General features: G+C 36.7%; 1 long non-coding RNA gene across 1 annotated transcript; it reads right to left on the bottom strand.

Moving 5' to 3' along the window:
• Positions 1–13,527: 13,527 nt before the first annotated feature.
• On the bottom strand, positions 13,528–14,648 carry LOC107567539 (uncharacterized). The gene is made up of 3 exons (XR_001606658.1): positions 14,574–14,648; positions 14,395–14,481; positions 13,528–13,617 (listed from the first exon to the last, which is right to left on the bottom strand). It is a non-coding gene; the product is annotated as an uncharacterized lncRNA (long non-coding RNA).
• Between the last annotated feature and the right edge of the window lie 9,956 nt (positions 14,649–24,604).

Raw genomic sequence — 24,604 nt, 5'->3', positions numbered from 1 at the left:
ATTGAATCAAGATCAGAACTGAATTAAGAGCTTGTGAATCAAATGGAATTATGAAATCTGTATCAATGCCCAGCCCAACATCTGAGTGATCATATATATATATATATATAAAACTTACAAAGCCAAAGGTGCCGTGATAGGTAGTCCTTAAAAGAGTCCTTGGGGTGTATTTTATTTTTATTTCTAGTTTATATACTTATACATTAGTAATTAATTTTACACTACATGTTTAATACTTTTTATATATTATTATTTTTCTTTCTGTTAATACATGTGTACTATTTGTGAGCAGTCCAGCTGCAATTGCTTTGGCAATACAAATGTATAATTTTTGTCATGTCAATAAAGCACTCTTAAATTGAAATTGAAATTGGTAATGGTTTACGTTTTAAAAGTCTGTCATGCGCACACATTCGCTGTGTCTCATTTAGAAGGCTGCGTCCTCCGGAGGGAAAAATGCCGGCGCCGGCAGATGTAACGTACACACAAGCGCAGATGTGGTGTTTACAACTTACCTTAATTCGCCTCGGTCAAAACGGATAAACTTTGTTTTTAATAACCTCCTCCTTTTTTTCTCTAATAGATGCCTGCTGTATGTAGGCTGCAGCTCCTCAAACATTGAACAAAATAAAACAAGTAAAAGCATTTTTTTTTTCAAATTACTTTCCAAATTTAGAAATAATTTTCCTTCATTTAAGTAGTGTGAGAGCGTAACGATGCTCTAAATGTGTTGGCATAGCAACGCGATACTTCCGGTTTCCTTTTCCGCCTGTCCTACGAAGGACGTCTCGTTTTAATCCTAGGTTGAGGACACTTCGTACATGCATCCTACAGAGGATGCGACCTCCAGAGGATTCGACCTCCGGAGGGTGCAGCCTTCTAAATGAGACACAGCTATTCTTCTTCTTCTTCTTCTTCTTCTTCTTCTTATATCTTTCCGGCAGTGTAGACGCTACTAGGCGTATTACTGCCCTCCACAGGTCAAAGTTTGAACTAAATTCTTATATACAGTCCTGTATTATGCAAGAACTGAAGAACTACCTCAGAGATCAGTTTATGTTTATCACTGTGTCCAAACAAAGAAATAACAGAAAACACTTTAACTCCAAATTCTGCCAATTTATCAAAAAGTGCTTTTCTTTCTGCATTATACTTCCTACATTCCAAGAAAACATGCCCTATGTTTCCATATTCCCACATTTACATAATCCAGAAATATGCTTTCCTACAATATACAAAAAGTAATTTAACCCACAGTGCCCCAACCTCAATCTACACAGTTTAACGGAGTCCCTACGAGATGGACAAGTACAAAAACATATTTTCTTAACTTTAGGTTGAATAGAAAAATAATGTCTACCCTTGATTTCCTTTTCCCATCCTCTCTGCCATTCTTTTATTAAGCCCTCTTTAACTCTTTCCCTCAGTTCCACCCTCCCCAAGGATACATGGATATCTATTTCTCCTCCTAAGCTCTCCTTCGCTATATAATCTGCCTGCTCATTCCCTATCACCCCAGCATGCCCAGGCACCCAACAGAAAGTGATATTGCAAGCAAAGCCAACTCTAAAAAACACACTCAAGATTACACACTCCCATTAACTGGATCTCTAGACCCATCTGTAAAAATGATTATACTACTCTGATTAATTGAATTAAGATATACCACTATTCTTGGTATCACCTCCATCTTATCTTTTTCCTGAAGAAAAGCAAACTCAACTTTCAACTCAGGCATCACCCAATATGGCATAGGTAACCATCCTATATGCTCTGCAATACCTCCCTGTTCCAATCCCATCTTCCTAGCCCACCTGATTTACATTAATAAAACAATTATTATATTTCCTACTTCCAACAAACTCTTGCAACAAACACCTTGCTGGATATGTATAATTACATCCACTAAGTTTTACCCAGTACTGTAGTCCTAATTTAATACGCCTTAACCATAAGGGCATTTCTCCTATTTCTATAAGCAAGGCTGAAACTGGGGAAGTTCTGAAGGCCCCACAACAAATCCTCAAAGCCCTTGTTTGCACTACATCTAACCTATTCCACACAAGCCTCAGTTTATATAACCTCTGCCAAAAGTTTAATTTTGTGGGGTGTAAGCAAAGTTTATATATTTTATTTTTTAATCATTTTAAAAATACATTTATTTCACCACACTTGTGCTTACCCAGATATTAAATTGAGAATGCAGATTCATGTTTTTCATCAGCAGAAACATTTACAGTAGCACTACTGCTTTTGAGCAAACAGTAAAGTACAGCAGATTCCCATAAACAGTAAATTACTGTAAATGGCATAAAAATACCCATAATACATTACATATTGCAGTAGTTAACCGTAAAACACATATATGGTGGTTTACTGGGCTTTTTTGCGGTAAGTAACTGTAAAATTACAGCAAAGTCTAACAGTGTGGCGTTTGAAGAGAATTATCTATGTGTGAGCACTAGAGGGCATTTAAAGTGTATGAGTAAAAATGAGAAATAGTTCAAGGATTGAAATATTGCAAACAGTATAGGCTACAGCAGAATAATTGTGCAGACATACAAGAAAATTGTAAACATTAACAAAACCTGTAATTTTTTACTAAATAAAACTGTAACTTACAAAAAAAGCTAAATTTTAAAGCAGTTCATCCAAATATATGGAAGCTGCACACAGTGTCATACATACAAACACAAAACATGTTAACAGACATGACACTAAAATAACGCAAACATTCATTTCAGAATCAGAATCAGAAGAGCTTTATTACCAAGTATGTTTACACAGACAAGGAATTTGACTTGACGACAGGAGCTTCCAGTGTAGAAGAAAGTACAAACATAGTGCAGACATACAGAGGAATAACACAGTAGGGATGGAATATAACACTAATATTAGAAAAAATAAATTAAATAATGTACTATATACAGAAATAGAAGTATAGGGAAAAAAATGATTGTTCAGATAAATGTACAGATATGTTATAAGTGTGTAGATATGTTATTTACAAAGTGTGCAGTTTACAAGTGTACAGATTTTGGATTCTGTGTATAAATATGTCAGTTGTGATGGACGATGTATAATTAAGAAAGTTTAATTGTTCAGGCTGAATATAGCCTGCGGGGAAAAAACTGTTCTTGTGCCTGGCTTTTCTGGTGGTCAGTGCTCTGTAGTGCCGACCAGAAGGCAACAGTTCGAAGAGAGAGTAGGCTGGGTGTGTGGGGTATAAAGTGATTTTCTTAGCCCTTTTCCTCACTCTGGAGATGTAAATATATTGGAGGCTGGGCAGAGGGGCACCGATAATCCTCTCAGCAGTTCTGACTATCCGTTGTAGTCTCTTGATGTCTGATTTTGTAGCTGAACCAAACCAGACAGCTATGGATGAACACAAGACAGACTCAATGATAGCAGAGTAGAACTGTTTCAGCAGCTCCTGTAGCAGGTTGAATTTCCTCAGCTGGCGAAAGAAGCACAACCTCTGCTGGGCCTTTTTAGCAATGGAGTCTATGTGAGTGTCCCACTTCAGGTCCTGAGAGATAGTGGTGCCCAGAAATCTGAATGACTCCACTGCAGTTACAGTGCTGTCTATGATGGTGAGTGGGGGGAAGGGGTCATGACATGAGAAATCAAATTTAACAACAAAAAATTAATCATGAAACCATAATGTAAAGGGGATTCTGGTAATGTCAACAAATGGGATTCTGGGAATGTCACTTCATGGCTTTTCATTGTATATTATATTTGTAAATTTTACTACCAAATATAAAAAATTAATTAAATGTAAGATTAGCTTTATTACAGTTACCATAGTTTTGTGGTAAGGGAACTTAACAGGGTTTAGACAGGGTCTTTCACAGTCAAAATTACAATTATTTTAATGCACTGTAAATTATACTGTGCTCCTCAGTGCAATTAAAGACCAGTTGTTTGATTTTTTAGCGAAGGATACGGGACACCCTTTGTACAAGCAAGTTGTCTATGCCACTTCCCTATAAGAAGAAAACAGATTGACAGAAGATGAACACAACTGATGACACAGTCTAATGAATCTGATAAACTGAATTACAGTGGCATTGTCCATACTCCAGTAATACAATATGATTGAATGCAGTTTCTGAAGCTTTGGGAATAAAATAATCACATAATATTCAGGATGAATATGGATGTTTTTATAAAATCGCTCAAAACGAATAAAACAATATCATGTGACTTTGTGAGTGAAACATCTAATTTTCCAGTTAAAGGGGTCATGACATGAGAAATCAAATTTGCCTTGATCTTTTCACATACAGTATAGCAGGTCTTTGTACCATTAAAACATCCTGCTTAAATTATCCTCCTCAAACAATGCATTTAATTAAGCTCCTCATTTTGATACTGCAGGATCTGTGACGTTACACAGGTAAATTAATTTGCATATGACCGCCTCCAGAGCAAGACACTCACACATCACACCATAGGCCCTGCCCATTGGCATTCAGTCACTTAACAACTGACATTTGCCTACACTGGATGAGAGTGTTGCGTCAAAAGCTAATAGAAGCCATTATAATTAGTGCCACTGTCTACACTGAACACATAATGATACAGCGTTCAGTTTCTGAGATACTCCACAAACGGACAAATGAAGAGTGAAAGAGCACTAGCTTTGATGCATCCAGTTTATACAGCTTGTTTGCCGGTCTTTACAGACTTCAGAAGTATCCCAGCTTCGAAACAAGCGGATGGTTTATTTTAATGGTGTCCCAGATTGCGTCAAGAGGATTATGTTTGTTCAGAGAATTTGACAGCAGATTGTTTTGTAACGCTTTGTCTGTAAATGAAGAGCCTCTCAGTGCCATCTGAAATTTTCATCTGAATTTAGCATTTTTTTATCAGGCTCCTATGTTTGGGTTTAGTAATTTTACTCTAATTGCACTGAATAGGTCCTTTTCTATGCAATTAAAGTTAAATACCTTAACAAATATAGGAGCCTGATAAAAATGCAAATTTTAGAAGAAATTTTCAGATGGCACTTAAGAGGCTTTTGCATCTGAACTCTTCAAATTATCATTTTATGTCAATAATATTTTCAAAACACTTATTCGCATACAATAGTGGCCATTTTGAAACTGTTCCCTATGCAATTAAAATAAGATCCTTTTAGATAGAAGGTCAAAATGAGGTTTGAATATAAAGCTTTTTCTGCTTTTTTTGTGCAAAAGACTATTAAAATGATAAGTGAACCTGAAGGAGTATATTAAAACAATAAATAAAAACCCAGTTATCTTCCCTAAACAACTTGCACATCTAAATATTTTGTAACGATAAACCCACCCACACATGCACAGAAAACACAAAAGCAGAAATTCTCACCAGTTACTCCTGCAACCACCAGCACAACACCAACACATACTCCTCCATACATCTGAATTACAAATAAAAATCTGCTGCATGAAACACGAAAGAACTGAAAGCATGAATCTAGACGAAAATTAGCAATAAACAAACAAAAAAACACATTTAAAGCTTAAATAGAATATGAAATGTCCAGTTTATTGTTGGAAATGCGTTGTGTCACATAAATAGCATCACTGATTATAGTGAGAAGGTCTGGCAGCTTTTATTGGCCAAGGAGCACGCAGAGGCTGTCTGACTGACATGTAAAGCAAGCAATCACAGTTCTTTCTGTTTAGGGGCGTGAAAATGTAACATCAATGTCTCTACAATAACAGTTTAAGTATGTAAAACTATTGGATGTATTTTAAAAAGTCTGTACCGTGATCTTCACATAATTTGAATACTTCCGAGAATCCAGCATTTAGTTCATCCTGATAAACATTAAACACGACGGCGCACATCTCTGGGAAATCCTGTAGAAATCAACCAATCAGATGACGACTTTTGAAAGCATTTCCAATTTTGTGTGCCATACCTGCATAGCTAACGGTTTGTAGGCATGACATCTGAGACTTTGGCCCTGTCTCAAATGGCACACTTCATATGCACTTACTGTCTTGTAGACTTACAAGGGACGCTGTGTATGTGTGTCCGTTAAGTCCACAAGACTTTAGGGCATCCTATTTGTCATTTCAGGTTTCTAACAGAAGCTGCAGTGAGGCAATGACTTTATCAATCAGCAATTGGCTCATTTACTTGTCCATCCCTGACCTAAAGTTTTTGCTTTTGCTGAGTCCGCACTGGTGCAAGCTTCCCAGCAGATCCAACAGTCAAAGCGGCATTACGTCATGAAAGTGCAAACTCGTAGGAAGACTGCAAGTGTTTAGGGTGCCATTTGGGACAGGGCCTATGATGTCTGAGACTAAGATTATGAGGCAGGCAAGGAAATGGAGATGTAAATCTATTTGCAGCGAGTAGTGAGAACGTTGAACGTTGAAAATAAAAATATGTTAAATAAATTATACTATTCACGATTAAAAGGGTACAAAATAAAATAAGACTTCATTTACTCTAATGTTCCTATTAAACGCTTACGCAATTCTGCACCTCTGTAGTGTTTCGAAAGCCAATTTGCACCCATGTCGTGAAGACGCTGTGTTTCGTTGTGAAAGCGAAACTACTTTGTTTGGCCTTCCAAAAGAGGACGATATCCGCTTCATTAAGCCTAGAGCTGATCCGTGCTGGTCGCTGAGGAAATACATCAACTTTGTGCTGTGGATCGGCTTTCACCGTGGACGAAGCGGAGTCCAGTCCGGGGTCGTCACATGTGGTTGCCGCAAAACCGCCGGCCGAGTCGTTCTCAAGCCCGCCGACCGTTCCTCACTCAAGCCCACCGTGTGTTTCGTTGTGAAAGCGAAACTACTTTGTTTGGCCTTCCAAAAGAGGACACAACTAGAAATCAGTGGTTACGTTGTATTTACAAAACTGTTCCAGAACAGTTCAACCCAAATATTCAGATGTGAGCAGCGCATTTTATGGAGGACTGTTTCCTGATCCTGGTAGAGTAGACTACAATGCCGGCTGTTCTGACTCACAGACTGTAAGTAGGTTTTCATTTAAAGGTTTTGCCACTGACGATTCAAACGCGAGTTTTGAGCAGTGTTGAGTAGCGCTTGTTGTTTGTCGTTTCTCCGATCACAAATGCAGACATGGTTTTATGTTTACACGGCACGATGCAAAGCAACGCGTAAAAAGACAGTATAAGTCATTATAATCCGTAATTATGTCCCCACTGGATGCAACGAATGCCTCGTTTATAATGGGTTTTAATGTTTTTGTCTCGTTGCTCTGGCCGGACAGGGCATCACAGTATGGTAAGGGGCGTAACATTTCCGTCACACGCTTGAGGTATTCGGCCAATCACAACGCATCGACGCATTTCAGAAAGGCGAGGCATAGAGGAGAAACAATAATGTACAGTATGTGGAAAATAATGTGTTTTTTTAACCTTAAACCGCATAAACACATTTCTTTACACCAAATACACCAAATAATGTTCTTTTTAACAGCATCATATGACCCCTTTAATACTTTGTATTTGATCCAATACAATGAAATATTTGTGCAAATCTGGTTTATTGGTTTTAAATTAGATTAGTCAGTACCAAAGGCAAAATTGGAACTATTCTAGCAAAATAATATAAAATCAGGGTGCAAAATTTAGTACACCCCAATGAATGTGTTAGGGAAAAAAACATAAAATAAAACTGTAATTAACAGGAATTCGCCAGCAGATGAGTCTAATCAAACATTACACACGTGGTCACAGAATAACTGACAATTAAGGGTGGTATTTAAAAGAGAAAATCCACTCCCATATAATGCTGACAAAATGGCACTATACACTCTTAAAAATAAAGGTGCTTCAAAAGGTTCTTCACAGCGATGCCATAGAGGAACCATTTTTGGTTCCACAAAGAATCATTCAGTCAAAGGTTCTTTAAAGAATCATCTCTTTCTTACCTTTTTGTAATCTGAAGAACCTTTTTTCACCACAAAGAACCTTTTGTGAAACAGAAAGGTTCTTCAGATGTTAAAGGTTCTTTATGGAACCATTTAGACAAAAAGGTTATTCTATGGCATCGTGAAGCACCTTTATTTTTAAGAGTGTATGTGAAAAATAAATGTCAAGAGAGCTCGGAAAGAAAATTTCTTTGCACAAAAAATTTTAAGAAATTGAGCAAAGCTGTGCTAATAAGTTTGAATTCTGTCACAAAAGTCAAATTTGGTTTGCAAAGTCAAACTGGGATGAGTGTGAAACCATGACACCATACAACGTACCATAATGTTGTCCACGAAGGAAGCCACTGCTTAAGTCCACGCACAAAAAAAGCTTGTCTAGAATTTGCCAAAGACTATTGGGACTCAAAACTTTGGAGTGATGAGACATAGATTACAACACACTATACAAAAAATAATATTGTGCATTATATGTATCCATATTTCTCTTTATTGTTGTCCATATTCTCTTTATCTAGATGTTTACCAGCTCGTCTGCCTGTTCGTGTCATCAGCAGTAACTCTTCACACTGTTCATCATCATCATCACAGCAAAATTGTTCATTGGTGTGTTCAGTGGTGAATGTGGGTCATGTGACTCTCTCCTGGTACAAAGGAAACAGTTTATTGTCCAGCATCAGTGTGTCTGATCTCAGCATCAGTCTCTCTCTACCTCTGGAGGTGGAATATCAGGATTCCAATACATTTATTGTGCGTTTCTTTGGTCAAAAACAGCAAAAATTAAGAAAGAAAAGCGCGGCTATTTAATAGATTGCATTTTCAATTAAACGTTTGCAATTGGTTTGTAAAGGTGTTTTTATGCACGTTTAGTCTGAGTATCGAAAAGCTTCGTTTCCCCCATCAGTAAGTTATATATTCACACAGAATAAATCTTAAATGTCGTATTTGTTTACTATTAGTGTTATTAATTCTGTCCGACCACAGTTATCATAGGCTATTTCACCAAAAAAGAGTTATAGCCTACAGTTAATGTTCCTAAACTCATACTTTAATATGGCGCCTTCATTAAAGAGTGCAAGACATTTTTTCAAATGTCTTTTTTGAGTGGTGTCTACCACATTATCAGTTTTACTACAGAAGTAATGAGGATATTAATACATTTAAAATGAGCTCCAGACAAAACAAACAAAAAAAAGGAACAAGGGACAAACATCACATTACCAATCGCCAGAGAAACATGTTTTAACACAGCATTCAGTTACAGGCACTGAAGATCATAAATACTCTCAGCAAAGTGTTTCATCGACTTCAAAATAAATCAGTGAACTTCCAGGCATCTTTAAAGGTGGACCTATAAAAAAGCAATGCTATTCAGAGTTGGTCCAGTGTTAGTAGCTAAGCCATACACATTAGTAACATAATTTCAGTCAAAACAGTAGAAACATGTATAGCAGTAGTGCACTATGAAGAGCACTTGTGTCCTCCACTATAAGACTGTGTGAGGAGTGAACTTTTCGTATAATGCTCTTCTTGGTGAGGCAATTGGGAAAATGCAATCATTGTCTTAGTTGTAAGAGGATGTGAAGAGGCAAGACAAAACCACTTATGTCATAACGGATTAGCGTTATGTCATGTCTTTGTGCAAAAGATAAGAAAGAAATAATTGCTCATTATTCCTGTCTAGAACACTTCAGCAGCTTTGAAAAATGCATATGCTGAAGAACAAAGCATTTGCTGATCTATTCATAGTGATGTGTTGTTTGGTTTCTTACATTATTGCTCATTGTGTAAGTCTAAATGTTTGAATTCATTAAAAAAAAAATCTAACAAATCAGTTTTTAAATTTAAATTGAAAACCTGGACTCATGACACAATTACTCTGAAGACAGTTTCAGCAGATCCTCTTCTCTCCAGTTGCCCCCCCCCCCGAATTCTCTTTAGTGTCCCTTTAAATGAAAGTATCAATTATAAATTATTATACATAGTTTTTTTTTAGGCCGCTTCAGTCTGAGACTGATTTAAGTCTGATTCATGTCCTGTGTCCCTCAAGGCAATGTCTTTCTTAGCATCATTCTCCTGTAAAAAATAAATAAAATAAAAAAATAACACAGATTCATAAATGGTAAAAGTAACAGATGTGTCAGTTACACAAACAACAAAAAAATGTTAACTTTCCCTAAATATTTAAAACTGTCTAAAACTGCATCAAGCTGTGTATTACAGCAATACAAATTTGAAGTACTGTGATTTTAATACCACATCTAAAATGTTTGAACTGTTATATTGACATTTTCTTTTAAGAAACTTGCTCTCAGAAAATTTTGAACTGCGTTTTATTTTATTTTTTTAAATTCCCCATTTAGTTTATTTGGGAGTTGTGACCATTTTTTGACTGCACCATGACTTACATGCTGTGGTGCTCTTCTATATCTCATGCGGCGACAGTAAATCAAACTAGCAGTTCCAGCTGCAGCTGCAAGCAGAACAACAACAACAACTATTCCTGCTATAGCAGCAGAAGACAACCCTGAATCTGAAACAGATAAAGACAGACAGTCATTGTTACTATAGAGGGAATGGAAATCCATCCAGTATTTAACAATACTTTTGACTATTACAGATTTCTACTTTTGGTCAAAAATTGTATGGCATTGATTTAACTGATGAATGGTGCCATCTGTTGTTTTTAGCAACAGTAGTTAAAACATCACATCACTGTGATGATTGATATCATATTTGGCATGTTACTAACATTCAGGGGCGTAGCCATCATTTCAGAAGCGAGGGGGGACAGAAATATTATATAACATTTCTGTAATCTATATAGCCTACCAGGCAACAGTTTTTGAACAGTAAGATTTTTAATGTTTTATAAATAATTCTCTTCTGCTCACCAAGCCTGCATTTATTTGATTCAAAGTACAGCAAAATCAGTAATGTTGTGAAATATTTTTACTATTTAAAATAACTGCTTTCTATTTGAATATATTTTAAAATGATTGCTGAGAGCAAAGCTGAATTTCCAGCATCATTACTCCAGTCTTCAGTGTCACATGCTGCAGAAATCATTATAATATGCTGATCAATTATTATTATCAATATTTAAAACAGTTGAGTAATTTTTTTCAGGATTCTTTGATGAATAGAAGGATCCAAAGATCAGTATTTATGTGAAATAAAAAGCTTTCGTAAGATTATACACTATACCATTAGAGTCAGTATAATTTTTATTAACGTCCCCCGCGTAATCTACGCACCTGCGTAACATTAGTCAATGTGTTTTTGAGTCAGTGTGTTTTGTTTGAATTCCTCAAAGAAAATGCACTGAACGACTGAATTATACTCACCAAAGACAGTAACATTGAATCTCTTCACTCTGGTGATTCTGAAACTGCTGCTGTTGCCGATGATGATCTGCAGTTTATAATCTCCAGAGTCTGTGATTGTGATGTTTGTGATGGTCAGAGATCCAGTCTGATGCTCCAGCTTCAGTCTGTCTCTGAATCTCTCATCACCATCTTTACACTGAACATCTGTACAGCTTTTATTGGGATCACCAGTAATTTGAGCGATGGGAGTGTCATTAAAAAACCACGTCATCACATCATTTGGTTTTCTTATTTCACCAGAATCTAAAGTGACAGATTCTCCCTCGTTTCTCTTCACTTCATCTCGCTCAGCAGCAGGAACACCTGAAGCACAAACCAACAGCTGCTGGATGCTCTTTCTGCTGGAATTAATAGCAAACTCCACAACATGAAAGAACTGAAGATGAAAGCAACAAGCCCTTCTTTACTTTATTTAAACATAATTATCAGCTGGTCAGAGATGATTAGATGCTGTCATCTCCATCTGAACTCAGCTACACCTTTTTACGGAGAAACAAAAATATGAATGACTCACTATTGACAATAACAGTGAAGGTTTTTTCACTGCTGCTGCTGCTTCTACCGATGATCTTCAGTACATAAAGTCCAGAGTCTGTGGTTCTGATGTCTCTGATGGTCAGAGATCCAGTCTGATTGTCCAGCTTCAGTCTGTCTCTGAATATCTCAGTACCTGAATTACACTGAACATCTGTACAGATACAACTGAGAGCTCCATTGATTTGAGCGATGCGAGTGCTGCTGAAATACCACTTTATATCTTCTTGTTGGTTTGTTTCAACACCAGTGTGAAAAATGACTGCATCTCCCTCCATCACAGGCACCGGCAGTTCATCTGATCCAACACCAGATGCAACTGAAGAAAAAATATAAACCAAACAATACAACACTGCTACAATACTGCTATGAGAATGTTTTGTCTACATATCATGAGGTTTTTTGAGTAGAGAAACATTCCTGGATTCATAAAAAATATGATGTTCAGATAATACGGTGCCATTTTCTACAAAATATTTTTAAGTCCTATATTTTCCCATGTAAATAATATATTTAGGCTTTGATACGTGTATGTAAAGTGTATCAACATTTACTGACATGTTACGTTTTTATATTGGCATGATTACTTGCAAAGCCGTTGAAACTGATCTAGACTGCATTTCAGCTGCGTAGGTTCCTTTTTTTTCATCATTAGCGTTACACACATTATGTGACTCTGCTAGGCGCTGTTGCCAGCTTGCACTACAGATATAGGCTACCCACGGTCAAAGAATTCGGGTTCGGGAGAGTGATTGCAACAAATAAATGTCTTACCGTGGTCGAGTAGAAACAAGATTCCTGCAAGCGCCTTACAGAGAAGCTTCATTTTCGCAATTTTCCCCTCAGAAAATGAATACAGATTCTGCTTTATGAAAGCGTTCTGTTCTTCTGCTAGCGACGCAGTTTCAGCGGTAGTTAAAAGTGAAAGCAACATTCCAAGCGCTTTCCTGTGGAAGTTAGGCATTAACTAAATCAGCCGTGCCCAAAAATTCAGGCGTGCCGCTGAACACCATAGACTGTATAAAAACATAAACACAAGCACTGAGTGGCCCTACTTAGTTTCAGTGATCGTATCAGAGCCAGACTGCACCGCAGACGAGTGCACTGTAAATTGTCTAAGCATTAATGGTAGGGAAAGCCCCTCATACTGGAGCGCGGCCACTTATGATGTGTTTCTTGGAGGTTATAGTACATTGAAGAATGATAATATGACTTTTTACATGCGCCAATTGACCTGTAAATGCGAAAAAGCCGTTTACATTGCAGTTTTGCGAATTATTCCTTTTTCGCATTGCCTGAAAAACCACCTCATGCGAGCGTAAAAAATTGTTTGCGATATATGGGCGTTTTTGCGAAATTGACGCGTTTCCATTAGGCGTATTTTCAATTCGCAATTTCAATTTGCGCAAATTGAAGGGTAATGGAAACGCGCCTATTAAAGCTACAAAACACCTACATATATATATACAAGCTCAAAAAACATCTAAAAGGGACACTTAGAACTGGAGTAATGATGCTGAACATTTTTGCTTTATTGTTTTTAGCTTTATATACATATAATTGTATTTATTTATTTTTACAGGCTCTCCAAGGAAGGAGATTTTCAAGGGATTGCCAGGACTTCCTGTTTTTGGCCGTTTCTACAGGCTCTCCAAGGAAGGTGATTTTCAAGGGATTGCCAGGACTTCCTGTTTTTGGACGTTTCCACAATTTTAGACGTGTTATCTTGTGACAGATTTCAGATGTCTTTGTGGTGTTTATCTGTGCTGCTGCATGACCAATCACATCCTCCTCACTGTAAAAAAATACAATTATATACATGTATATAAAAGTATTAAGTGTCACAATATACTTATTTTTTTGCTCAACAAACATTATTATTATCGATGTTTTTTCAGGATTCTTTGATGAACAGAAAGTTCAAACGAACAGCATTTATCTGAAATAGAAATACTTTGTAATAATGTACACTACTGTTTAAAAATGTGGGGTCAGTAAGATTTATTTTGGAAATAAATAAATAAATTAATACTTTTATTCAGCAAGGATGCATTAAATTGATCAAAAGTGACAGTAAAGACATGTATACTGTTATAAACAATATTTTACTTCAGATCAATTTATATCCATCAAAGAATCCCCAAAAAACTTTTTTCAACATTGACAGTAATGTTTTTTGAGCAGCAAATCAGCATATTTGAATGATTTCTGAAGGACGTGACACTGAAGACTGGAGTAATGATGCTGAAAATTCAGCTTTGATCACAGGAATAAATTACATTTTTAACATGTATTCAAATAGAAAACAGTTATAGTAATAATATTTCACAATAATACTGTTTTTACTGTATATTTGATCAAATGAATGCAGCTTTGATAAGCAGAAAACTTATTGTTTCCAAACAACTTTGTGTGTGTATATATATGTGTATCTACATTTCGTATGATCTTTTTATGACCTTTGCAATGTACTGTTTTGAACTAATGTAATGAACATAGTTAGGTAGGTCACCATGAGATTTGACCTTTTATGTGTTTTTTAAGCTTCAATATGAGTCACTGTTACCATTACCTTTCTCCAAGAAAAGCTGGCATGGCAGTTCTACTTCTGACACTGGAAATGTTCCAGTGCATATATTGGGCACTGGGCTTCAAGTGCCTACACATTAAAGACAAAAATGTATGCAGGGCAAATTTTGTAAAATAGGAATTGATAATTGAAAATGTGCAATTTAGCTTTTGCTTGTGTACCTCCTGAGGGTGATTGCAACATGGGATGATGTTGCATCACGTCTAAGGTTTTGCCTTGAAGATGTTGCGTCCGCCATCAACACCAAATCTTCTTCCTGCAAACAGAAAAGAAAAATGTGAAGTTCTACTGATAGAATTCTAGGCTGTTGGGAGTAGTCACAAATAAAAACACCCCTTATAAATCAGGGGCATATTGAAATGTGGAAGTTAGTTCATTAAAAGGTCTTCAAAGCAAAGTCTCTGCAAGGCTGCAGTGGTACTGACTGACAAGTCCTGAATATCAATCCTTACTATTGAAGTAATACGTTTTGCAATTGTCATTGCACGGGTCTTAAAGATAGTACAAAACAAACTTGTTATTAGAATGCACAATACACAGTCTTGTAGACTAGGGTGAAGTCAGAATGTACAGACATCGGTCCCAAATTGTTGTATTTTAGAAAACTTTGAATGGCAAACTACAGCTGTTGGGTGCTGCGAATAGACTTGAGTGTGCATACGGTCATAATTTATAAATCATAACCCGCCAAATGGCTAGTGATCTGATGTGCGTTACTCACCTTGCTTCACTGGAGTTATAATAATCTATAATCTCTGAAAATATTGGCCTGACGCTTTACTATTGGGGGCTCTGGCAGCTATACTCTTGGCTAATCAAATCTACAACGTGCTTAGCTAACGTTACGTATTTAGATGGGAAAACATGAGAGGAGAGAATAATTAAGTTCACTTGTCACTGAGATTAAGGTGTTAAATTAGTTATTTTACCCAGGGCTGGACTGGGACAAAAAATCGGCCCAGGCATTTTTTGGTCAGAGGGGAAAAAAGAACATCAGTTACTACAGTCTTGTCCCATTTGCCCCTGCTGGTAGATTTTGTAACTGCACACTCTGACTGCAATTGACACTTCGCTGGGAGTTTGATTGACAGGCGATCTGACCAATCATAATGCAGAATCTGCCATTTTTGTCAAACAAACCAGACAGTAGATTAATGTTAGTGGACCTGAACTTGGAAAATTGTGTATATTGCCATCTTTCCGCAATTGAGGCGTTACAGCGATCTTTCACACCACATTAAATATATTTACATTTAGATTTATTCATTTAGCAGACACTTTTATCCAAAGCAATTTACAATTGGGGAGTAGCCTACATCAAACGATTCATCTTAAAGAGGTAAATAGACACAGGAAGTGCTCATAATACCAAGTTTCAGGCATTGTTCAAATTAGTACAAGCTAGACTGGGGATTAAGTAAAGAGAAGAAAAGGTGTTTTTTTTAGGATGAAGTTAGATGGTGACAAAAGAGATGAGTTTTCAGCTGTCGCTTGAGAATGGTCAGGGAATCAGCATTCCAGATAGGGGTGGGAAGACCATTCCACCAGCCAGGAACGGTGAACAAGAATGTTCTGGAATGTGATTTTGTGCCTCTCTGTGATGGTACACTCATTAGTAGATCTCAGACTTCTGGAGGGAATATATATTCCTAATAGTGATAGTGAGTGGAGCCACAAAATGGTATTTATTGTTCAAATTTCTTTAAAAAAAAAAGACAACATTTGAAAGCTGAGACTTTGTTTCATGCCTAAAGTAACCTGCTCTGTCTTGTCTGTCAGTGTGCTGCCAGTTTCCTCTTTGTTCCGTGATGTATTTTTCACCATCATGGCTTGTTGGACATAGCAACAGCAACGAAGTGGGGCAGGTCTTTGCAAAGGGTCAATTAGCATCTTTCTTTATTAATGTCATGGCTAATATATATATATATATATAGAGAGAGAGAGAGAGAGAGAGAGAGAAAATATATATAAAAATAAACTATATCTTTTTTGTTATTATTTTTAATATATTTTTTAAAAATGAAAAAAAAAAAAAAACATTCTGTTCACCTACTTGTTGCAGTATCTGACGTGCCAACTGCAGCAGTAAAGACAAAGAACAGGAAGATATGACCTGAAACTGAAAGGAAGCACTTAATTTAAAAATGACACAACTGATTCAGAAGAAGAAATGACAGCCAGCTCTGTTTGGACCAAGCATTTGTGTGCATATCAAGTAATTCATTAATTTATAATTTATTATAATTAATTTATAATAAAAGTCATTCTAAGCATTTATGTTTTTATTTCAACTTATTTATGAATGCTGCTTTTGGATTTGAATGCACTGACCAACATTGCCTTTCTGTCATGAATTGCTAATAGCAGCCAGGAAAACATCTGCTGTATTATTACTCAGTGTTTTGTTTAGCTGTCAGTCTGTGAATGTCATCAAAGACACATGATAGGTAAGTCTAGATTGTTAGTTACAGTAAAATAAAATACTGAATCCAACAAAAACAGTTAAACTAGTCCTGTGTCTCCGATGAGTGACTGGTTTATGAAGGATTTAAAAACATTTTTACGACATGTTTTGTGAGGGCATCAACTGTGAGATTTATAAAAAGCAGAACAGGAACAAACTCTTCACCTCCATCCAACAGATCAAACCACATTTCTAAAGAAAACTGACCACAGATTTCAGTCTGACTCAGACGATGAGCTGCTAGTCCCACAGTGTGAGATGGCAGACTCTATTAAAGTGCATACAAAAAATGCTCCAAAACCTCCAAACCTGCATGAACTTCTTTCTTCTTATAATTTAACACACAAATATATATATATTTTTTTATTATTTTTTTTTTTTGAAGAATGTTAGAAACCCAGTAGTTGCTGTTCCCCATTGACTCCCATAGTAAAAAAAATATATATTAAAAAAAGGTGGAAGTCAATGGCTATCAGCAAGTTTGGTTGCCAACATTCTTTAAAATATTTTCTTTTGAAAATGTTCAGTGTTAAATGATAGAACAAAGAATGTTTACTATTATATAGTCTTAAAAAGAGCCTGTCAGGCATTTATTTATAACCATATATCATTCGCAAAGAGCTTGTTCATTCCACCCACTATAGGAGGGTCAAGTGCTTCCGTGGGAGGATTCACACAGAAGTTGAACAGCTCAAGTGTTTTAGATCAGACTTTTCACAACTAAAGAAAATGTTTCACGTGTTTGTTTTGTTCTGTTTGTGTTGGTGGCATTTGATTGGTAAGTCATAAATACATGTTTTGTTTTGTTTATTTCTTAATATCAGTGACATTCTTCACAGATGACATGGAAAATAATGGACATTGATATAGTGAATGCAACTTCAATTTCAAGGATTACAAACGCAAATCCTGTCTAAAAAATACTTTGGTAGTAACCAGTTTATCTACTGATCTAAATGTCCCATATACAAAATACAGAGGCATTAACAACATCAAGATGAATTATTTCATGTCGTAATTGACTTTGTAGCTTTATATCACAGTACGTCAGCCTCACTCACCTTTAACATTCATGGCATCTTTTTACTTTCTGTTTTCCACCACCCTTCGTGTTTCCCGGAAGAAAGTAAGTTTATCTCCGTCGCGGGTTAAAACAGTACACTTCTGTGTGTGCCGTGGTCGGGGAGACTAATGTTAGATGAGAATTGTGCGCTCGTCCGCTTTATATTTAACAAGGAGTTGTTTTTAGTGTCTAAGCGATGTTCAGGTGTGAATGATCGGCCGTACCCACGTACACACTCCAGCTTAGTATTGTAAGAAAATAAGACTCCCAAAGATGCTTATAATAAGTGGACATGGCAACACCACATGTGCGCTTAGCATAAACTAAACCAAAAACAATAGGAAAACAATGGGAAAGTAACGCAGTGGAACGGGGAAAACGATAAATGGATACACGCTCGTTTACAATATCGTTCACATTTGCAGTTGTACTCTGCAATAAAAATAGAACACGGTGTTACATTTTTAATAACTTTTAGGACTAGCAAGAGGTGCTCACTGCAGAGCTAAATGGCGTCCAGCACCTCTTCTCTGGACGTAATGGGTGGAGCTTATAACCTAGTCCAGCTACAGCCATTGGCTCTGCAGCCTTATTTTTTTTTGTGGTGTTTATAGGCTTACAATTATTTATTGTTAAGGTTACCACTAGAAAATATAGGCTGTCCTACAGATAAAAATTGTCACATCAAGTAAACGCCAGCCATCATTAAACAATACAATCAATTCAAGTGTTCAAATCTTATAAATTATAATAAATTGTTTTGCAGAAAATTTAATAAGGACTTATAAAGGTTGGACTCAAGTTAATATTCATTCTGAGTGAATTTGAAGCAAAATTCTATTATATTATAATTTTTTTTTCAAATGTTTTCAAATGTCTCATTAGCAGGTTCCTGATTGAGTTTGTGTTTCCTTACAGAAATCAAAGGAGCCTGTTTATGGAAATACCGGCAGAAATAATCAGCAATGATCAAATATATTTTAGAGCTCATACGGACCCCTGACTCATACGTTTTAGTTCACATCTAATCTCTGCCAGGATGTTTCCGTCTATTTCTGTTTTGTTTACATTAAGATTTCATCTGTTTTTTTTGCACATACTCTCTCTTCATGTCTGAAATGTTGTTGCTCTGTTTTAGTTTAATTGTGTGGTTATCATAGCATCAGAAACTCATGTAAATGTTCTATTTTTTAGCTAATCGCATGGAAATGTATAACTTTATTAAAATTGGTCTCACCCTTGACCGTGTTCTGCCTCTATCACTGTCTACTCCTGGTTAAATAAATATATTGAATATTGCATATTCAAACATATAGGCCTAACAATAATAAAAACAAACTAAATTAAACACAGAATACCTTTTAAATATTCTTTTAACACACAGTTTTGTCCTGCAGGTGCAGATCAGTAAGACAGTTTTGACTCATATTTACACCTTTCTACTGGCATCATTTTTATTTATTGTACTGAGTGACGCCATCTGGTGGGTTTTGAATAACATCAGCTAAAACACATCAACACGTCGTGTAGGTGTGTGTGATTACTTGCTGCAGCAAATACAAAAATGAAGTGAAAACAATTGAGATTTCTCCAAGGGCGTAGAATTTAGTAGAGACACTAGCTACCAATATTCAGCGACTAATAAATTGTCCCAAGCAATAATTTTGTTCAAACAATGTGTATGTTGGCTAACTGTTGTAATTTCACAGAGGCTGAGATTGAGCCGACAGAAAATGGGGAAATTGATTCAGTTGAACTAAGGTTATGAATTCAGGCTGCGACATACTGATTCATTTTGTAAATTTAAACCAGGGGTGCCCAAACTCGGTCCTGGAGGGCCGCTGTCCTGCAGAGTTTAGCACCAACCCTAATTAAACACACCTGAATTCAACTAGGTTGAATTTAATATTCACTATTGTGAGTGAAAGTTATTTAATTTGTGGAGTCACTGGAATTGAATAATGATTTTTCATTTGAGTTGTATTCAAACACTTGAATCAGACAAGAGGTAACATTGTCATTCTTTTATTTTTAGTTATTTGTAGTTACTAAAGCATAATAACCACAACATTTACTATGGGTTTAACGTTACCTCAGTAATCATAGTTTTACTGTGGTATTACTAAAGCATAATAATCACAACACTTACTATGGGCTTAACTTTACCACAGTAATCGTAGTTTTACTGTGGTATTTGTAGTTACTAAAGCATAATAACCACAACATTTACTATGGGTTTAACGTTACCTCAGTAATCATAGTTTTACTGTGGTATTACTAAAGCATAATAATCACAACACTTACTATGGGCTTAACTTTACCACAGTAATCGTAGTTTTACTGTGGTATTTGTAGTTACTAAAGCATAATAACCACAACATTTACTATGGGTTTAACGTTACCTCAGTAATCATAGTTTTACTGTGGTATTACTAAAGCATAATAATCACAACACTTACTATGGGCTTAACTTTACCACAGTAATCGTAGTTTTACTGTGGTATTTGTAGTTACTAAAGCATAATAACCACAACATTTACTATGGGTTTAACGTTACCTCAGTAATCATAGTTTTACTGTGGTATTACTAAAGCATAATAATCACAACACTTACTATGGGCTTAACTTTACCACAGTAATCGTAGTTTTACTGTGGTATTTGTAGTTACTAAAGCATAATAACCACAACATTTACTATGGGTTTAACGTTACCTCAGTAATCATAGTTTTACTGTGGTATTACTAAAGCATAATAATCACAACACTTACTATGGGCTTAACTTTACCACAGTAATCGTAGTTTTACTGTGGTATTTGTAGTTACTAAAGCATAATAACCACAACATTTACTATGGGTTTAACGTTACCTCAGTAATCATAGTTTTACTGTGGTATTACTAAAGCATAATAATCACAACACTTACTATGGGCTTAACTTTACCACAGTAATCGTAGTTTTACTGTGGTATTTGTAGTTACTAAAGCATAATAACCACAACATTTACTATGGGCTTAACGTTACCTCAGTAATCATAGTTTTACAGTGGTATTACTAAAGCATAATAATCACAACACTTACTATGGGCTTAACTTTACCACAGTAATCGTAGTTTTACTGTGGTATTTGTAGTTACTAAAGCATAATAACCACAACATTTACTATGAGTTTACCTCAGTAACCATAGTTTTACTGTGGTATTTGTAGTTACTAACGCACAATAACCACAACACTTACCATGGTTTTACCACAGTAACTGTGTTTTTACAGTTAATTCAGTTCAATGTTTTAATTCAATATTTGTTTCTGTCTTGCAGTTATGTCAGATCACATAGTCAATGGTAGGCTAGCAGCTGTGCTAACTGAGCAGCCCACTGTTCCATAATTTGAAGGCATACGCTGCCATTTTAACACATGACCACATGTAACGTGATGCAAAAACACTGAAATAATTAAAATAATACCGTTAACCACATGATCTCATTACAAAAAAAAGATCGTTGCCCTTACCTGTTTGAAGGTGTACGCGCATCAGGTGAACTGGACGAACTGAGCCGCTGGTGACGTCACTGTCGCTGAAGATGACGCGTGGTATTTGGACGCATCTGCTCTCCACTGAAGTTAATGTGAAGGATTGGCGTATCATATGCACGCAAAATTGGCATTTGGCGTATGCATTACACGCAGTTAGAAAGTGTAAAGTCGTGTTATTTATACGCAGATTGATGAGAACGGGTTGCTGAATTATACTCACTCGTGACATTCTCACTATGGCTCTTTTCACTGATAATTCTGATGCTGTACTGACGGCGGATGCTGCTGCTGTTGGTTAGTAACTACAAATACCACAGTAAAACTACGGTTACGGTGGGAGAAGCATGGTAAATATGTTGTAGTTACTGTGCATTGGCTACACATGACATGGTCGAGCAACAGTTAGGCTACTATGGTAAAAATATGGTAAATGTGTGGACTTTGATCATGATTATCACGCGATACCAGGTTGGTTGATTTATTGTGCTGTCATCAGCCATGTCTAAAATCTGAAGACCCATGTCACAACATGATTAAAAACGGTTTTATTTATTTATTTATTTCAAACTGCAACAGGTCTATATACAGTAGAAGTTAGCTTAGGCTAATGTCAATGGTAGGCTAGCAGCTGTGCTAACTGAGCAGCCCACTGTTCCATAATTTGAAGGCATACGCTGCCATTTTAACACATGACCACATGTAACGTGATGCAAAAACACTGAAATAATTAAAATAATACCGTTAACCACATGATCTCATTACAAAAAAAAGATCGTTGCCCTTACCTGTTTGAAGGTGTACGCGCATCAGGTGAACTGGACGAACTGAGCCGCTGGTGACGTCACTGTCGCTGAAGATGACGCGTGGTATTTGGACGCATCTGCTCTCCACTGAAGTTAATGTGAAGGATTGGCGTATCATATGCACGCAAAATTGGCATTTGGCGTATGCATTACACGCAGTTAGAAAGTGTAAAGTCGTGTTATTTATACGCAGATTGATGAGAACGGGTTGCTGAATTATACTCACTCGTGACATTCTCACTATGGCTCTTTTCACTGATAATTCTGATGCTGTACTGACGGCGGATGCTGCTGCTGTTGGTGATGATCTCAAGATGATAAAGTCCAGAGTCTGTGGTTCTGGTGTTTGTGATGGTCAGAGATCCAGTCTGATGATCCAGCTTCAATCTGTCTCTGAATCTCTCTTTACACTGATCATCTGTACAGATCTTACTCTGATCTCCAGTGATTTCAGCAATGAGAATATCATTAAAATACCATTTCATCAGATCATTTGGGTTGTTTATGACACCAGGATCAAAAGTAGCAGTTTCTCCCTTTTTCACTGACTTAGTCTTTGTTTTATCCATCTCTGCACCAGGAACATCTGAATTACAAATAAACATCTGCTGCATGAAACACGAAAGAACTGAAAGCATGGATCTAGACGAAAATTAGCAATGAACAAAAAAACACATTTAAAGCTTAAATAGAATATGAAATGTCCAGTTTATTGTTGGGAATGCGTTGTGTCACAAAAATAGCATCACTGATTATAGTGAGAAGGTCTGGACTCCATAGCAGCTTTCACTGGCCAAGGAGCACGCAGAGGCTGTCTGACTGACATGTAAAGCAAGCAATCACAGTTCTTTCTGTTTAGGGGCGTGAAAATGTAACATCAATGTCTCTACAATAACAGTTTAAGTATGTAAAACTATTGGATGTATTTTAAAAAGTCTGTACCGTGATCTTCACATAATTCAAATACTTCCGAGAATCCAGCATTTAGTTAATCCTGATAAACATTAAACACGACGGCGCACATCTCTGGGAAATCCTGTAGAAATCAACCAATCAGATGACGATTTTTGAAAGCATTTCCAATTTTGTGTGCCATACCTGCATAGCTAAAGGTTTGTAGGCATGACATCTGAGACTGTGGCCCTGTCTCAAATGGCACACTTCATATGCACTTACTGTCTTGTTGACTTACAAGGGACGCTGTGTATGTGTGTCCGTTAAGTCCACAAGACTTTAGGGCATCCCATTTGTCATTTCATGTTTCTAACAGAAGCTGCAGTGAGGCAATGACTTTATCAATCAGCAATTGGCTCATTTACTTGTCCATCCCTGACCTAAAGTCTTTGCTTTTGCTGACTGGTGCAAGCTTTGCAGCAGATCCAACAGTCAAAGCGGCATTACGTCATGAAAGTGCAAACTCGTAGGAAGACTGCAAGTGTTTAGGGTGCCATTTGGGACAGGGCCTATGATGTCTGAGACTAAGATTATGAGGCAGGCAAGGAAATGGAGATGTAAATCTATTTGCAGCGAGTAGTGAAAACATTGAACGTTGAAAATAAAAATATGTTAAATAAATTATACTATTCATGATTAAAAGGGTACAAAACAAAATATGACATAATTTACTCTAACGTTCCTCTTAAACGCTTACGCAATTCTGCACCTCTGTAGTGTTTCGAAAGCCAATTTGCACCCATGTCGTGAAGACGCTGTGTTTCGTTGTTAAAGCGAAACTACTTTGTTTGGTCTTCCAAAAGAGGACGATATCCGCTTCATTTAGCCTAGAGCTGATCCGTGCTGGTCACTGAGGAAATACATCAACTTTGCGCTGTGGATCGCCGGATCGGCTTTCACCGTGGACGAAGCGGAGTCCAGCACGGGGTCGTCACATGTGGTTGCCGCAAACCCGCCGGCCGCATCGTTCTCAAGCCCGCCGGCCATTCCTCACTCAAGCCCACCATGTGTTTCGTGCGGGGCATAGAGGAGAAACAATAATGTACAGTATGTGGAAAATAATGTGTTTTTTTAACCTTAAACCACATGAACACATTTCATTACACCAAATAATATTATTTTTAGCAGCATCATATGACCCCTTTAATACTTTGTATGGGATCCAATACAATGAAATATTTGTGCAAATCTGGTTTATTGGTTTTAAATTAGATTAGTCAGTACCAAAGGCAAAATTGGAACTATTCTAGCAAAATAATATAAAATCAGGGTGCAAAATTTAGTACACCCCAATGAATGTGTTAGGGAAAAAAACATAAAATAAAACTGTAATTAACAGGAATTCGCCAACAGATGGGTCTAATCAAACATTACAC

Source organism: Sinocyclocheilus grahami, unplaced genomic scaffold (genome assembly GCF_001515645.1).
Source record: "Sinocyclocheilus grahami isolate Dianchi unplaced genomic scaffold, SAMN03320097.WGS_v1.1 scaffold1166.1, whole genome shotgun sequence".
Classification (NCBI taxonomy): Eukaryota; Metazoa; Chordata; class Actinopteri; order Cypriniformes; family Cyprinidae; genus Sinocyclocheilus; species Sinocyclocheilus grahami.
The sequence above is the reverse complement of the archived record's forward strand: the minus strand, read 5'-3'. Positions and strand labels throughout refer to the sequence as shown.